Here is an 18,263-nt window from a genome sequence, read left to right as displayed (position 1 = left end):
CTTGTAAGTAGTGGCCGAAGTCTTTTGGGGCTTTTCTACAAAAAAACATTTGAACCACCGAGGAGGTGTTGGGTCCCAAATCCAACGGCTCCGAAGAGCTTGTATCACCAAAGCATCTAAGGTGTGGTACCACATGATATTCTTACATACAGGAGAATATGATGTCCTCCTTCATCTTAGATGCTACGGTGATATGAGCTTCGAGGTCGTTGGATATGGGATCGAAGGGCATCCGAGTAGTTTTTGCACAAATTTTGTGGAATTCTTGAACGCATCAAGGTTTCCTGTAAAAATATTAAGACACATCATGTGAGCTGCTATATCTCAGATCTACAAGCTCCAAGCAACTCGTATTGGCATATATCATCTAAGGTATGGGGCAGATGATATTCTCCCGGGAGGAGGGGTGGGGGTGCACAACCAATCGGTGGTTGGGAGGGTGGGGACAAATATAATCTAAACAACCCTAAACAGAGCTCCACAATTTTATCTAAGGTCGACGGGTTGACCCCCGACAATCATAGCTCCACCTAAACAGAACATTTGCATGTACTGTAGTACTAGACTTAATATTCATGTTTCAGTTTCATGTTCATTTTAAATATTGAACTGAGGACCATGCATGACTTACATTTTACTCCCTTCATTCCTAAATATTAGTCTTTTTAGAGATTTCAAATGGACTCGCACATACAGATGTATATAGACATATTTTAGAGTCTAGATTCACTCATTTTGCTCCGTATGTAGTCACTTGTTGAACTCTTTAAAAGACTAATATTTAGGAGTAGAAGGAGTATTTTTGAATTCGTGTCATACATGCATGGTTTGGAAAAATAGATGCAGTATACTTATTGGATTGTTGTTGTGTTCGTGCGTGTGTGTCTCTCTCTCTGTGTGTGTGGTCTATGCTTGATACATACAAATTTTTCTCACCTCCATATTGTTCATCTTTTAAATTTTAATTTGCATTGGAAAACTTACTAGGGATACCATGAAATGTGAAATCCATGTTGAGATCCCTATATCACAAACTCACTCTAATTCAACAACTCGTCATAAATCAATTACCATGTTGAGATTAGTATTTGCAAGGAAAAACGGGCATTGTAATACACATAGATTCATTCGGCAATTTAAAAGGTTCCTTTCGTATTCTCGAATGGTAGGACCCAACGGTGTACCAGCCAGACCTTGGCTCATGTTGATCCTAAAAAAATAAAAAAAATAAAAAAACCGGGCTCGTGTCCTTCGGTGGCGTGCGTGGTACGCACATTAGGCAACCCCAACCAGTCGAGCCTCAGCGTTTCAAGTCGAAATATCTAGCGGCCAGAATTCCAGCCCTAGGAAATTCCCCTAATGTCCCCGGTCCATAATGACTACAGATGAACAACGGAGGGATGCTTTAGTAACTTGACAACGTTACCTACCGTGCCGAGCACGGTTCAATTCCCTCGGTCACCGCTCGTCAAGGTCATCCGTCAACTGCATTGCCTAGTACTACACCAGCATGAGCACAGAATTGAGCCCGTTTATTTGTGCCTAGTACTTGAGTTAATATATCAGGCAATGCACTAGTACGGAGGGATTATCCTTTTACTCTGCATATATAACTTGTCTGAAGTCTAACTAAGCAAAATGTTTGACCAAATCCTTTCTTAAGAAATACAACAAGATAGATGTACGGCTTGAAAATTTATTGCATGATGCATGTTATGATATTGTTTCGAATCCTGGATCTTAAATTTCAGAAAATCCAAAAGTGAGCATAAATTCTTGAAACTGAGCATCGTCACGTGATATGGCACAAATATTACTTCGTAAGTTCTTTCTTCAATTTGAGACAAGTGGCTTATGACAAGTTGCACAAATGAAGAGCCAAGGTATTTTGGAACAAAGACCTGTCACGTTAAGGTGAACGCTTTCACTATTAAAACCGTGGGTGTTTACGTGCCGCCACGAGTCCCCGCTTCTCATCGCCAGGTGCCGTCCAAGCAAGCATGTGAGTCGATGGGAGGCGTGCCGGCTGACAGGGAGGCGTGCGAGCAGATCATTGTGCAGGCTCACTGGGAGGCGAGCCCTTTGACCAGGCTCCTCCGCCCACCTTCATCCCAACTGCTCCCACTTTTAATGTCGCTAGCGCCGCAGTTTAAAATCAACCCCGCACTACCCGATATCGCTACAATCTTCTCTCTCCCTCTCCGATTCTCCTGTCATCTACCTCCAACTAGCCTGACCTAAACGTACGCCATGCTGCATCACGATGGTCTGCCCTTAGTCTTCCAGTTTCCTGAGGAAGACACCCAGCCGGAGTCTCAAGAATATAAGGCGCTTTGGGACGAGCTTGAACTGGACTTGCAGGAAGACGTCGGGCCTGTCCCCGCTCCCGTTGCGGCTCCCATCACCCTGACTGCGCCAGTGCCCATCCCCGTGGCATTGATGGGATGGGAGACACACATTGTCGCCGAGCTTGACCCCATGGGGTTCCACGAGGTCCCCGCCGACTTTCACGCGCCCGTGCACCTGCCAGCGCATGCGCCTGTGCGTGCACTGACGCGCACGCCCGTGCCGGTGCCCATGCACCTGCCAGCGCATGTGCCTGGACATGCACTAACGTGCGCGCCTGTGCTGGTGCCCGTGCACACGAATGTCTCCATCGCGTCATTGACTGCGCATGTCCCCGCGTGGGTGCCAGTGCCCCCCTCAGCGGCATGGATGGCTGCCATCGACCGCTCCCTTGCACCAATGCCAGTCGCCTCCTCTCGCCAGTTGACTCGCTCCGAAGTCCAGAACATTTTGGCCTTCCTTGAAGCTAGGCCAATGTCCAGGAGTATGCCAACAACGGTGCAAGACGCCGCCGTTGCCGTCGGTTAGTGGTCCGACGACACACAGAGCACGGCAGATGAGCCGCTTCCCACCGCAAGATGCCCTCGCCGCCACCGCGTAATCTAAATTTGCCATTAAAACCGTTCGGATTGCCATGCTTAAAATCTGAACGTTTATCATTTCCGTTTATTTTATATCGATCATCGTATAATTTAAATTCAGAGTTAGACTGAACGAAACTATGGTTTGATCGATTGAATGTTCTGCTAGAGCCATATCAAATTAAATATAAAACGTCATCAAGCCACATGTATTCCTTGTCATCCAACGACCTAGACTGCTTCAATGTCGAGCGCTCAACACGTTTAGCGTGCAGTTAATTTCATGCCAAAAATAGTGCTAATCACATAATAACACACAAATAATATCCTGCTTAATATCCACATGCACTTAATATACTTCCAAATTAACGTGCATTGCACGTACGCACTGACTAGTGCTGCTAGTACGTGAAACTGGTGTCGTAACTTCTGAACGCGTCCAGATATGGTCAAGGTAACATTGCCCGCGAGTTCATCATGTTTGCCCGTGCGTCTAAATGCAGAAGGGGAGGAGAGAGAGAGAGAGCACACATGGAACCCACCAGTAAGTGAAGGCGAATAGTACCAAAAATAATATTACATGTTATCCATTAAATAGGCTGTGGTAATATAAAAACATTATGTGAACAAAGGGGGGGGGTACAACAAACATTGTTGTTCTACGTATGTTGCCTATTGACGTGCGGCTTGAAGGCCCGGTCGCATGTTCGATCCTCGTCCTTTATTTTTAAATTTGTATATGGGTCCAAGATTGTTTCATGACATGTGGGCCCCTCGGTGTGTAGTTTGTAGCACTTCAATTTGTGGGTTGAAATTTGTTCCATTCTAAGTGGACTATCGGTGTGTAGTTTTGTAGCTTATTTATAATAATTAAAGAGAACAACAAAGTTTTTTGCAATAATACCATGGTGCGGCGTTGAAGGCGAGAAAGGACGTGCGAGAGAGCGATGATCGAGCCAGAGGGAAATCAACTAGGGGAGTTGCGGGGGTTGCAACGGTGTTTGGAGTAGTTGTGGGTCAAATGCTACGAAAATATAATCTAAACCGACCGGAATAAATGCCTACACAAATTAATCCAAGGTTGGAGTGCCCCTCGCAATGTAAATAGCTCCGGCTTTGCGAGGGATGGAGAGGTACCTTCAATGCGTGGAAGATACGGTGTGAGAAAGCGAGGTCAATTAAGAGACATATAGATAGAGAGACAAAGTGAGTGTGGTCCGACATTCATTAAACAAATATATATGCTCTGGAGAGATATTGCCCGATTGAGCTTTTGGCAAGGGTGAGGGCTGTAAGATAGAGCTTGAGAGATGATCCAGTCACAGACATGTAGATATATTTTGTACGTGGGAGGAAGCAAGGTCAATCGATCACATAGGGTTGTCGTGCGATCAAAAGAGTGAGACGGGTTGGTGAGAGTGAGCTAGATATACAATGTGCGTGAGAGAGTATACAATGTGAATAGGTTGAATCGGGCTCAAACATGGTGATATATTGTTTTTGTCCGAGAAAGAGCAAGGTCAATCGAGATATACAAAGAGAGAGAGATAGAGATAGAGATAGAGATAGAGAGAGAGAGAGAGATTGAGTGAGTGTGGCCCGCCATGAGTTCGAAAGAGTGGGGGCGGCTTGGATGGACTGACCTAGATAGACAATCTGCGTGAGAGAGTATAGAGTGTGTCGATCGAGGCCCGAATAGGGAGATATATCATTTGTGTGTGAAATAAAACGAGGTTAAACGAGACTCAGATAAAGAGAGCGAGATTGAGCAAGTGTGGCCCGCCGTGCGGAAGAAAGAGTGAGACAGTCTCGAGGGAGTGACCTAGATAGACAACGTGCGTGCGAACGCATGAGAGGTTGGGGGGGCTAGATAGGCAATGCATGTATTTAGCGTGAGAGGGTGAGAGGGAGAGGGAGAGAGAGAGAGAGCTCAGCATGGGGTGCAATGGCGGGTGTGTGAGGTACAGGGGTTGTGTAGTTGACAGACTTAGAGATCGAAACATGGAGAGAAAGAATGAACGTGTGTTGGAAACCGATAGCTTCCTAAGGTGGTTAGGAGAGGAAGATTGACCGATACAGGAAGTATGTAGCATGTGTGCGGGGGGGGGGGGAGCTAAAAACAACATTCGAATGTACATAGTATGAGACTTAATATCGATGTTTCAATTCGGTGTACATTGTAAGATTTGAACTGAGGTCCATGCATACGGGTAATTATTTCGAATTCATGCCATACTAAGTTTCGAAAAGTTGACATTGACTCAATTTGTTGTGCTTTTTTGTAGGTTATATGTTCGAATCCATCCAAAAGTTTTCTCACTACCATGGTGTTCATCATATACATATGAATTTGTATTAAAAAAGTAGCGTGGATACAGTGAAATGCAAAATCCATGTTAGAATTGGAGATCGCTACGTGACACACACTCTAATTCAAATTACTAATTATGTGACACACACTCTAATCCACGTTAGCATGAATACCGTTTCAATTTTTTTTCAAATAACTCCTCATTAATTAATTTATAGTACTCCCTTTGTTCACTTTTACAAGACCTTGAAGACATTTCAGACAATGTGCAAAACAGTTCATTTTAAGTTGTCTAAAATGACTTACAAAAGTGAACGGAGGGAGTATCTCGTTTCGAATGACTAATTATTGCAAGGAAAACACGGGCATGGTAATACATACAGATTCGTTTGCATTCTCAAATGTAGGCGCACCAGGCAGACCAGGGTCGTATCGGGGTGGATGCTGCTTCGGTGCCTTAAAGGCACCTGCCTTTCGGTCACTAACATGTGGGCCATCCACCTGTTGGGCCCACATGTCATGGACACAAAGGCATGTGCCTTAAGGCACCAAAGCATAGTCCTGTCGGGGTGGTCGCGTGTGTTGGACGGACGCATAGCACCCAGCCACCCACCCCCTCCCTCCCTCCCCCACTCCCCCACCCCCACCCCCCAAAGGACGACGACAAAATAAGTTTGCACTTCCATGTTTCAGATTGAAATATCTGGCGGCCCCAATTCCAGCCCTGCAAAATCTCTCTTCTCCACCGTCCCCTTCCGCGCCCAGATTGCTCAAATCCCTAATTCGCCGCCAACCCAAGCAAAGTTCGAATCACCCCTCGTCTCGTCTCTTTCCCCATCTCTATGCTAGACGACGACGACGAAGACGACGGTCGTGCTTCACCACCGCACCGGAGCTACCTCATCTACGCCCTTGTCCACCGCACTGGGTGGTCTACCGACAATGTTGGCCGCCGCAATCGACGTGCCTCACAGACACTGACTTCCACCGCATCAGGTGCGCTTCACCGACGCCGTCTCCCAGCTCACCGGGGCTACTTCACCGAGCACATCATCGCACCTCCGCCCCCCGAGGCCGTTGGGGCTTCACCAACGGTCTCGTCCACCGCATCGTAGCGCTCCGCTTCCACTCAAGATCTGCATCCCTGCGCGGCCAGACAACACCATCGCATCACCCTCAACGGCTCTGAAGTGACCCGGACTCTAGCTAGGCAAGCATGCCCAAACACCGGCCTGAACTAGGTATCCACACATCACTCCCTTGTGCATTGTTCTGACGATGTTTGGATATCCTTTCACTGCTCCCTTAGCTTACACGGCTATGCAACTCTGACTTTAACTCTTATTTCTTCTGGAGATATCATCTGAAACAAGCAAATCCATTTTTTCACGAAGCATGATGGCGCTACGGGATCTGGTACACATCCTGCACACCCGTATACCTTGTAAGTATCTGTCCTCCGGTACAACATCAAGGTCGATTCCTCTTATTTGATCAACCATTCGCCATGTCAAAAATGTAGAGGGGGATGCAAGGAGCACAAGGCCTGCACATCCAAGCAAGTGGTAACATGGACTTGTACATGGGACATCCCAAGCGCAAGCAGAGCTGCAGTGAGCCTGTACAGCGCGCTAGCGTAAGTCCCTGCATTTCATTTAATTCGTACTGGCATTCGTGTATCATTTGTGTGCAGTGGCGGATCCACGAATTCAAGTTACTAGGGGCGAACATTTAACTTAAAAAATATGAAGGCACTTGCACTCCGGAAACTAGCATAACTTGAGAAATGTGAAGCTACATGCACATTGAAAACCAGCTAATGATCCAAAGTAGTTCAGATTATAAACAGTAAATGATGCAAGCAGCAAAAAACACAAAATGCAACATGGTGGACTACAAACATGGTCTATACCTGCTTGAATTATTCGTTCTCTGGCTGAAAATATCGAAGTGTAATTGCACCTATAACCAGTGCGCAAACTGCATGTCAATATATCTATCCTGCACAAGTATGACAATAGTTTCAAACAACAGATTAGAAAAGTATTTATGCTATGTTGTCATGATACGGGGACTTTCTGGTATGAAAATGCACTATAATTTGCTTGTCATCAATGCATGCAAATCTCTGTCTCTCTCAACATAGCAGATCATTATTAGACACTAAATCCTTCAATGAGCTTGCAAAATGCTTGCATTTGATCCCTCATTAGACACTATATGTTGATCACCAGGAGCATGTAAAACGTTTGCATCAAATCCTTCATTAGCAGTCTGTTCATTAGACACTTCAGGCTCAAGAACAACATGAGCTTGTATGTTTGCACCAGAAACTTGACTAGATACATCAGATTCAGTCAGTTCAGTATTGATTGGGGGAGTTATGAAATAAGTAGAAATTGGTTTCATTTTCTCATAGATTCCCTACATACAAGCAGTTTTACAACACCGTCAGGTTTAACTATTGGCCAAAAATTGAAGAGTTGAATTAGATATAATTAGTGATGTGATGTACCTGCTTGTTGCGCATGCTACTCTTGCAAGCTGCGACTGTCCGTTTGCGCAAGCTCGATGCCATGCCCGTGCTGCCACCGCTTCCTCCCATGCAGGCTACAACCAGGGTTGGATCTTCATCTTCTTGTCCTTCCGTTCGCTTGAAGCCCAGCGACCGCCCTCCAATGAGGGCGCGAGGAAGTGATGTGTCGGTCTGTCCAGCGGCGGCTAGCTTAGGAGCAACCAGACTAGAGGCTGGAGCGAATGAATTAGGATTTTTCCTGCTATCGATCGATATGGGAGGCGCTCGTTTGGGCCGCGAGCCTGCTATAGGGCCTGCCTTGCACTTATGTTATTGGCCCGTCCAAATTGAAACATTTTCCTTCATTTTTTACATTGCCTTCTCGTGTGTTGGGACGAACAAAACTAGCATGGGCCAACCTGGACGACTCAAACTAGGTGCACACTTTCCAGCCACCTGAGGCGGCCGCCCATACCAGCCCCTATGGTGGCGTCGCCCCTTTTTACGTGTATGATTGGGTAGTGAAAAATACTCCAGTGGCACTTTTGATTTACCCATAGAATGGTTGAATTGCTTGTTTCTATGAACTGAGTTCGCCAATAATGTGAAGGATGCTAGTCTTTTCATCCTATTGTAGATTGCTTAGATCTTGATATGCCAAAGGTAATCGCATGAAATATACAGTAAAAGCCAGTGTGATGTGTGTGGCTACAACTAGTATGACTACACGTCCTCATATAACATATCAAGGATGCACCATCTTACCAGATTAACCATTTGACTTACCAATGCAATGTGGGAAGAAAGAAGTATTGGGACCGCGTATCCAAGCATTTGATGCCATGGACTCCTTCGTACAACTTTGTAAGCGAAAAAGAAGTTGCAGTGTGCCTGTACAAAGAACTAGCGTAAGTTCAGTTACCTGCTTCTCCGAATTTTAGTTAGCCACTTATTGCAAAATTGTTCAATTATGTTGCTTGGCTTAATTTAGTTTGCTATTGATTACATAATGCCACAGCCTGTTAATCCTATTGTAGACTACGCCTATCTATGTGTTTGATACTTACTGTTAAGAATTACCTGTTTGCCTTAACTTAAATAGCTACTTGTTTGTTTAACTGCTTTGCTGCTGCAATAGTGGGTTACAATGATGTTAATAACTACTTTTCAACATCCAATTGAAACTTTTTAATTCCTTGTTTGTTTAACTGGTTTCCTGTTATAACTCCCAGTTGAGATGTTTTGCTAACTTCAACTTTTCTGAATCCAATCGGAACTTTAATGGCAAAACAGGTTAGCCCAAGATCAAAGAGCGAGGTCCCCATGGACGTTGCATCATGCCACAACAGTGGCACTGTCCCAATCGTGCATTATGAATTGCCAACTGCTGATGCTTTAGAGGCTAAACTAGTGGTAGAAAGAGATTTTGCTTCTGCAGTTAGAGATGAAGTTTTCATGTTGAGGAAGCAAACAACACAATCACAAGCAGTACTCAAGACAACCATTAAATATTTGGTGGATTTCAAGACGAAGCAAGCTGAGACTGACCAGATTGTTAAGGTCCTGAAGGAAAAAAGGAAATTAAATTCCTACTTGGTAAATCATAGGTGAAATGTTCTTTCCATCGTTGAATGACCTTTGTGTTGTTTGTTCATGTAATCAATCAAACCATTTGTTTTAGAGATCATGTAATAATTGTTTTTTTTGGTTTATCATTTTGTTTGAGCACAAGTCTGTATTAATTGATAGCACTCGGAGACATTTCATTTGGATTGCTGTGCCAGACCTACAAATATGCCAATCGGGCTGAATGTGCATTCAACAATAATAGTAGTATAGATGGACCATAAGTGGCACGCATCGGAAAGGTCCAAGATGCTGGCTAAAAAAAGGATGTTGTTGTAGCCAAAAAAAGTACAACGGCCTAGCTTATGTATGTTAGTTGATATTATTGATCCATATACTCTATAAGTGTTTATATGTCTGTTAGTTCTGTACATTCTTGGTTGATTGACTCGGTATTTGAATCTTGATACATCGCTTGTGTACATATCTAAATGGGAGTCCACATTATGTTGCGTGTGACATTTGAGTTGGACATGAAGTGTTCCAAATATTCGAATTCACCTTAAACTGGATTCTAGCTTCTGAATTTGAGTATCGGCATTTGTAAACCATATTATATATGACAGTGGAATACATCTTTGGTGTCCTTTTGAAGATATATAAAAACACATAGAATGATTTATAAAGATTCATATAGGAATACAAAATGGATTTGAATTTAGTTGCCAGGGTAAACATGGATGCTTATTGTCTCAAAATTTGAAAGAAGCGGCAAAATGTCCACTCCCACGTCGGCTGCCCGAAGCCAAGTGTTTGGGAGATGGAAATTACTGTCGAGCCATTACACGGACAATCCATCGGCCCGATTTCCACTGCTCTAAATAGGGGTAGGTTAGTAACTTCAATTAGACGTGTCACGACCGCCTCTGATCCCATTTCGACACTGTGGGCGTCAAACATGGGTGGCAAAACACATTTGATTCAAGCTCGTCCGAAAGACCTCTGTTTCTCCCTCCATTCCCCATTCATACACGATGGGCGGAAAAACAAACTCGACTCGGCCGAAATTGACGTAGGCAAATATTTTCAATAGGGGCAGGTTTGTTACTTCACGCAGACATGACACAACCGCCCTACCTGTCAGCCCCATTCATACTTCATGGGCGCCAACCATGGGCGCCAACCACCCTCTCCTCACCCAAAATCGCTCTCGGCGAATATTGGCGAGATGCGACATTACCGTCCTATCAATGTTATGATCCTGCCTTTGATCTAACCATCCGGTTTATACAGATACCGGAGAGGCTTAGGGTTGTACAAAGTCTGTTTAACAGAAAGGAAATAGTATATACGGACACCTAAACTTGCCATCCACGTATATGGGAGCCCTACCAGACACGAGAGGTGGTCTTCTACCCTGTATCTTGACGGCCTATTAGTCCGGCCCATATCCAATAGATCGGACGCTCGAGGACCCTTTAGTCCAGGACTCCCTCAGTTGCCCCTGAACCAGTCTTCAATGACGACGTGTTCGGCGCGAAAATTATCTTCGGTGTTGCGAGGTGGGTTCCCTGGACAATATACGTCAGCTTTCCTCCATAAAAGAAATGTATTCGGCCTTGCATATTTAGCACAACCCTTAGCCGCGAAGGCAGGATAAATAAAAAATAAGAAGAATGTCTTTACTGACAACTTTTTTTGACGAAGCGTCAGACTAGACCCTTCAGTATTTTGAACCGTTTTCACACCCCGTGTTCCGTGTTTCGAGGCCAAGCCCCCTTGGCCCGTCTTGTCAAAACAGAGATCATGCCCACTTATTACGGGATTGCTCATCAATAAGATTTGGGTAATCCAACCATTTTCGGCGCACGCTTACATTGTGAACAGGTGAGTTTCAAGGCATACGTGGAGGGACGGTTGGCATTTTTACCCCATATAAGAGGGCAATGGATTTATGCTCTCTTCGCCACTCCTTCCAATCTCGTCAGCCTTCCAATCTCCCAAGCTCTCAGCGCCCGAAAGAAAGATTTTGTCTTCCTCACCACCACCACCTCCTTCGACCATGGCCAGATTGGTTCCAAGGGAAAGTGGGAGGCCTCCTCCATCACGGAGAAGGAGATAAAGGGTCTCCAGATTGCGGGATACCTAGCCGCAACCATCGCGCACAGGCTCCCCACCAAGGGTCATATCATCCCCACTCCAGAGCCCCGTGAAAGGGTCGTCTTCGTACCCCATTTCCTTAGAGGGCTAGGTTTTCCATTCCATTCCTTTGTTCGGGGACTCATGTTCTATTATGGGATAGATTTCCATGATCTAGCCCCAAATCTTTGCTCCACATCTCGAAGTTTATCGTCGTGTGTGAGGCCTTACTCTGCATCCCCCCACACTTCGGCCTATGGCTGAAGACCTTCAATGTGAAGCTAAAGGTGGGCAGCACCCGGACTGTGGCGGGGCCATGATAAGCAAGATGCCCAACGCCACAAGGCCCAAGGGTGCCTTCGTCAAGACCGTCAAGGTCTGGCAACAAGAATGGTTCTACATCACCGAGCCGCGTTGTACCAACTGGGCGGCGATTCCGGAGTTTAGATCCAGACCCCCCACAAGGCTTACATCATGGAACACCAAGGGCCTGACTAGGGGTCCTAGACGGAGGTGTAGATGCTGCAAACGCGTATCACCAACGTGCTGGGCAAGAATGTCGATCTCACCAATGTGGTGCAGATCATGCTCTTCCACCGCATTCTCCCCTGCCAGCGCTGGACTTCCCCCATGTGGGAGTTCAATCCGGAGGAGCCGCAGACCTTGCAGCACTTCCTTGACATGACGCACATAGGAATATGGAAGCTGGTGTTCAAGGCCTAGAACAGCTGGCCCATGGAGACTGAAGACATCGGTCTTGACACCGAGAATCCGGCCTCTTCGGTAAGTGTAAATTCTCTGAAGGTATATCCGGTCTGTATATTTGATCAATATGAATCTTATCTACTCACCTTTTTATAGGGTTAGACAAACAAGGCGGAGCGGATCAAGAGTTCGGCTCCGTTCCCCGAAGACCCAGTCACTCCTCAGCTGGAGGAGATGCTGGTCTCGGTACCCTACCAAGCATCGGAGAAGAAGGGCAAAAAGAAGGGCAAGGAGCCCAAGGGCGAGCCCCGCTACAAAGGTCCTTCGGACACTATGTCCGGAGAGACCGAAGCCGTCTCCTCTCACGAGGAAGACGAGGACGAAGAGGAGAAGGAGGAGGAAGCAGAGAGCAAATCCCCTCGCATCATGAGAAGGAGGAAGAGGACGGCCTCCGAGAATCCGGAGGGGGCGACCCTGAAGAAGAAGATCACCTTCTCGGTCAGTTCGGACTCGGAGTCCGAACACAGCCCAAGGAGAGCCCCCAGGGTTAAGCCCCTAGACGAATCTTAAGCATCAAAAACCTTACTTTGCTCAGCTTCCACATACCATCCTCTATTTTTATAAATGTATCTTTGCATGTATTTCAGTCCTCCGCACGACATCCCAAACCCCTCATCTTTGTCGAGAAATTCTTTGCCGCCAGAAGAGGTGAAGAGCGACGGACCATCGCGAGCCCTCTCCCCCCTACCATGGAGGACACCGAGGTGTCGTCCCAAAGGACCTCACCTAGACGAGGAGGGGCGGACGAGGCCGTCCAGAAGGCGCCCGAAGTCAATACCTCGGATGCCGCAGACCGGGGCACGGCGACCCCCATCACCACCGAGGGTAGGGGGCCTCAACAATTTGGACCCTTGCCGAACACCGTCTCGGAGACCAATGCGGCCCCGGGTTCGAATCAACACCCCCCTTCGACAGAGGGGGGAGGAGCAGCAGCTCCATCGGAGGCCTCTGTTAATCCGGAGGCCACTCATACTCTAGAGGAAGCGCTGCAACACGCTTCCATCATGGAGGAGCACTGCACCCTGATGGGTACGGTTATGAAGAAGGTTCAGTCTGCAAAAATCAGACTGAACGACACCTTCAACAGCCTATTGACGGGCTTTGAGGTATGCGATGTAATCCTCTAAAAAGTTTTCTGTATGAAAGGTTAAACCCATGTATGGACAGTAACCCTTGAGACTCTATCCGGATTAGAACAATCCGGGCAGAAAACCCATGTATGTTGCTATGAGACTGGCGTCTATGTTGGCGGCTACTTCTCAAGCCACAGAGATTTCTGAGCTCATTCGGAAACTTCGACTAGCCAATGAGTAGTTCGACCGTGTCAACAGGCGGTTTGATGAAACACAAGGTATGCAACACTATTACATACCCGAAGTAATATGTGTGCTAATTCTTTAAATTTACTAAGTTTTATGACTTTACTCATACTTGGCGCAGCCGAGGTCGAGTCCCTCAAGCGCGTGCTTGCCCAAGCCAAGAAAAAGGAGGAGGTGAGTAGGGCGGCCGCTGACAAAGAAGCGAAGGAGTTGGAGGTGGAGTGAACTGCCCGCGAACAACATGAGGCGCGGGTGGGCGAGGTCGAACATGAGCTCAAGGACGCCATTACCAAGTGCGAGTCCTTGGAGCAGAAGAGTTCGGAACAAGCCTCCGAGCTCACCAAAGCTCTTGAGAGCATGAAGGAAGCCCGAGTTGAAGCCCAGGGCGCTTGCCAGGAGATCGAGGAGGCCAGGAAGATAACGGCTGGTAAGGACTTTCTTTTGCTGAGTAAATTTACAAGTAAGAGATACATCTTGCTAACCCGAGTTTGGAGTTCTCCAGGCGCGTTTGCGGATCTGCCGAGGAGTGTTGCTGATGCTGTAGAGTTCTTTCAAGCCGAAGAGGGGAGTTCGATGGAGAAGCTGTTCTGGTCGCACTATCTTGCGCTAGAGCATCCGGTGCACCTCACCGATCAGCTGAAACAGCTAACCGAGCTACACATGGTGGCTGGACTGGCCATGAAGGATGTAATAGTCCGTCTTTGGCCAGCCGAGCCCATACCCAGCAGCGACTTCGGACTCATGAAGCGACTGGTCAACGCGCGTCCTCGGATCGACACCATCAAGCGGTCGGACTGCATAGAAGGTGCTCGGATGGCCTTCGCCCGAGTCAAAGTGAAATGGGCGAAAATGAAGGCCACCAAAATTGCCACCGCAATGCCGCCTAAAGGCAAGGATCACCGGTGTCCGGAGAAGTACTTCAGTGAGGTCCTCGAGGGAGCCTACATTCTAGAGGGCCAATGCGCAAAGGATATCATATTTGAGTAGTGGAGTCTGGTTCGTAAGAACCATGTAATGAACTCATAATGTGAAATATTTATGCTTGCACTTTATGATTTTGTTAGTGTATCCTCCTGTTTCGCCGTTTATTTTATAAGTCTGGAAGTTTACCAGTTGTCGACTTCTGCCCCAATGTAAATATTACAGGGGTGTTCGGAAATGCATGTCCGCACTTTATCCAACGTCTTGGTCCGATATAGGAGGTGTCTTGCAAGGTGAACTAGGCAATCAGACTATGCGGCTTTATTACTTTCACTTAGCCATAAGAGTCCATTCGTGGGGCTAAGTACTAGCCCCTGTTGCGTGAACAGCGATCCGGAGTACGACGCCTTTGCAACTCGGCTGGTCGAAGCCCAGCCCCTCGTATAACACGGCATAAATCACGAATGATTTGTAGTATAAAACTAAGTCACCAGATTGTTGACCCGCTCTCGCATATCATGACATTCAGTTTTCGGCTTTCTCTACTGAGGTACTTAACCGGACTAACCAGAAAGACAATCGCAGTAGTTCTCCCTTTGCTACCTTAGCAGAACTTGCGGAACATAAGGTGGCAAGCACAAGAGCCAGGCAACCCAACTATAGACCAAAGACATGATTCAGAGCCGATGCATATAGTGCAATATCCGGGACACCAAAGAGTTCCCTATAGGTGTTCGGACTTAAGAGTTTGCTGGGCCGAATACAGCCCCTGGTATAAAGGCCGTACCGAAGCACTTGTGTCAGTCAAAAGCAAGAAGGGGATACAGATGACAAGATAATATAAGAACCCAATCAAAAAGGTGGTGATCATTTGTTTCTTTATATCCTTATTAATACGTCGAGGCGTGTTTCGACAGACAATGCCATGAATATTAAGGTCATGTTACATGCCTAAAAAAATTGTACATAAGGGAAAGTCTAACACATGGCCTAAAAGTAATAGTTCAAAGACTCCAATGATGCCCTACCGCACGTCTGCGCCATTTCTCCTTAGTAATAAGTCCCTTGATAGGAGTATGTGATGGTTGGGAAACACGAGCCTTGAAAGGATCCCTGATACAACCAGACAGAAAATAGGGATCTTAATGAACCTGTAGTGATAAAAGAAGTATGCAGTCCCAGTAGGGTCAAGCCGTACTATGGACATGTTCTATAGTCTGCCTCCGGCGTTGCCCAAGGTATTTTGAGTGTGTAGTTATGTACGTGCGGTACGTAGGCCGCCACCTTATGGAGCAGTCGTCGGAGGCCGAACTGCTAATCGAGGTCCAGACCCGTTGATTTATCGCAATGATGGGCGGACCGAACTCGTTTGGACACGTCATTAGCTTTATTGCCCGACAAACTATTCGACTTAATGAGCCCATCATACACCTCAACTGCAAGGGCCACGGTGTGCTCGTCAGTATGGAGGGAGCGCTCCATATTTCCATTGACTGTAATGATGCCATGTGGTCCGGGCATCTTAAGCTTCAAATAAGCATACTGCGGGACTGCGTTAAAGCGGGCAAAAGCAGTTCATCCGAGCAGTGCATGATAACCACTGCGGAAAGGTACGATGTCGAAGATTAATTCTTCACTCCGGAAGTTGTCTGGGGAACCGAATACTACCTCCAGTGTCAGTGTGCCTGTACAATGGGCCTCCACGCCGGGTATCACACCTTTAAAGGTAGTGTTACTAGGCTTGATTCTTGATGGGTCAATGCCCATTTTGCAGACAATGTCTTGATAAATCAAGTTGAGACTATTGCCCCCGTCCATAAGGACTCTAGTGAGATGGTATCCATCAATAATTGGATCAAGTACCGGGGCAGCCGAGCCCCCGTGACGGATACTGGTTGGCTGATCCCTGTGATTAAATGTGATCGGACAAGTTGACCATGGGTTGAACTTCGGGGCGACAGGCTCTACGGCGTAGACATCCCTTAGTGCGTGCTTGTGCTCCCTTTGGGGAATGTGAGTGACATAGATCATGTTCACTGTTTTCACCTCGGGGGGAAACTTCTTATGGCCCTTGGTGTTCGGCTGACAGGGCTCATCATCAACCTCACTTGTAGGTCATTTTCCCTTGTGTTCGGTATTTACCTTACCAGCCTGTTTGAAAACCCAACAGTTCCTGTTGGTGTGGTTAGCAGGCTTATCGGGGTGCCATGAATCTAACAGGGCCTCTCAAGGATTTTGTCCAAACTAGATGGACCGTCCCTATTGCCTTTGAAAGGTTTCTTCCGCTGACTAGATTTAGAACCACTAAATCCGACATTGACTGTTGTATCATCTGCGTCGTCATTATGGCTCCGATGTTTGTTTTTATTGCGGCATGGTTTATCATTGCCATCCCTGGCCTCATAAGTGTTGGGGTTGCTTGAGCTGTTGCTTCTATGAGCCAACTAGCTATCTTCACCTGCACATAAACGGGTCATAAGTGCAGTTAAGGCTGCCATGGTCTTCGAGTTCTCTTGCCCGAGGTGTCGGGCGAGCCATTCATCCCGAACGCTATGTTTGAAGGCCTCTTAGGCTTCGGCATCCGGACAGTCCATGCTTTGGTTCTTTTTAATTAGGAACCAATTCCAAAGCTTGCGAGCCGATTCACCTGGTTGGTGGATTATGTGACTCAAGTCGTCCAAATCCGGTGGCCGGACATAAGTGCCCCGAAAGTTGGCCCGAAAAGGATCTTGCAAATCTTCCCAGGTTCCAATGGAGTTTTCTGGGAGGTTGTTCTGCCAGTGTCATGCTGGTCCTTTCAGCTTTAGAGGGATATATTTAATGGCGTGGAGGTCATCTCCACGAGCCATATGAATGTGGAGAAGAAAATCTTCAATCCAGACGACCGGATCCATCGTTCCATCATACTGTTCGATGTTCACGGGTTTAAACCCTTCCAAAAACTGGTGTTGCATTACCTCATCGATAAAGCACATAGGGTGTGCGGTACCCCTGTATCGTGCAACATCACGGCGGAGATCGGATGACATCTGAGTTCGGTTATGATCCCGAATATTGTAATGTTCATCACGCCAGACTTCATAACCGTTATCTAGGGCCGAGGCACGGCCTCTTGATCCATAGATCGATCTGGTCTGACCGGATTTATTGGCCAGGTCCCGTTGCAAGTCATATGTGTAACCCGCAGCTGTTGTCTCCTTGCCTCCTCGGCGAGGGGGTGCGGGCTGGTGTTCAGCTTGATATGCCACTTTGTCCCGTCCACGTGGTGGTCGGTCTGGTTGGTTTGCCTGATTGTATTTCGATAGTATTGGCTCAAGGGCTTCATCATCGTATTGTGGCAGCAGCTTGCGCTTGGGGTAACTTTTGGTAAGTCGCTCGTGGCCGTACTCCTCGGCGGCCAGGACCTTGGTCCACCTTTCGTTGAGTGTATCCTGTTCAGCTTTGAGCTGCCGTTGTTTATTTTTCAGGCTCCGCACCGTAGCGATGAGTTATCACTTGAAGCGTTCTTGCTCAAGGGGTTCCTCTGGGACAATAAAATCTTCGTCACCGAGGCTAAAATCCTCTTCAAAGACTGGCATATATTTAACGTCTTCCGAATCTTTGTGATCAGCGTGTTCGGGGCTATACTACCCCTCCTCCCTCTCATCCTGTTTGGATGTGGGCTCAACGGGGTGTTCGGGATCTTCGACACTATCCAGGGTCTCATTATCTCTGGTGCTGGTATTACTATCCTTCGCCCGACGTGATCGTGAGCGGCGGTGCTGTCGTCGGCGCTTTGGTAGTTTATCGATGGGCTTGTC

This window comes from Triticum aestivum, chromosome 1B, assembly GCF_018294505.1.
Source record: "Triticum aestivum cultivar Chinese Spring chromosome 1B, IWGSC CS RefSeq v2.1, whole genome shotgun sequence".
NCBI lineage: Eukaryota > Viridiplantae > Streptophyta > Magnoliopsida > Poales > Poaceae > Triticum > Triticum aestivum.
This window is presented reverse-complemented; position numbering follows the sequence as displayed.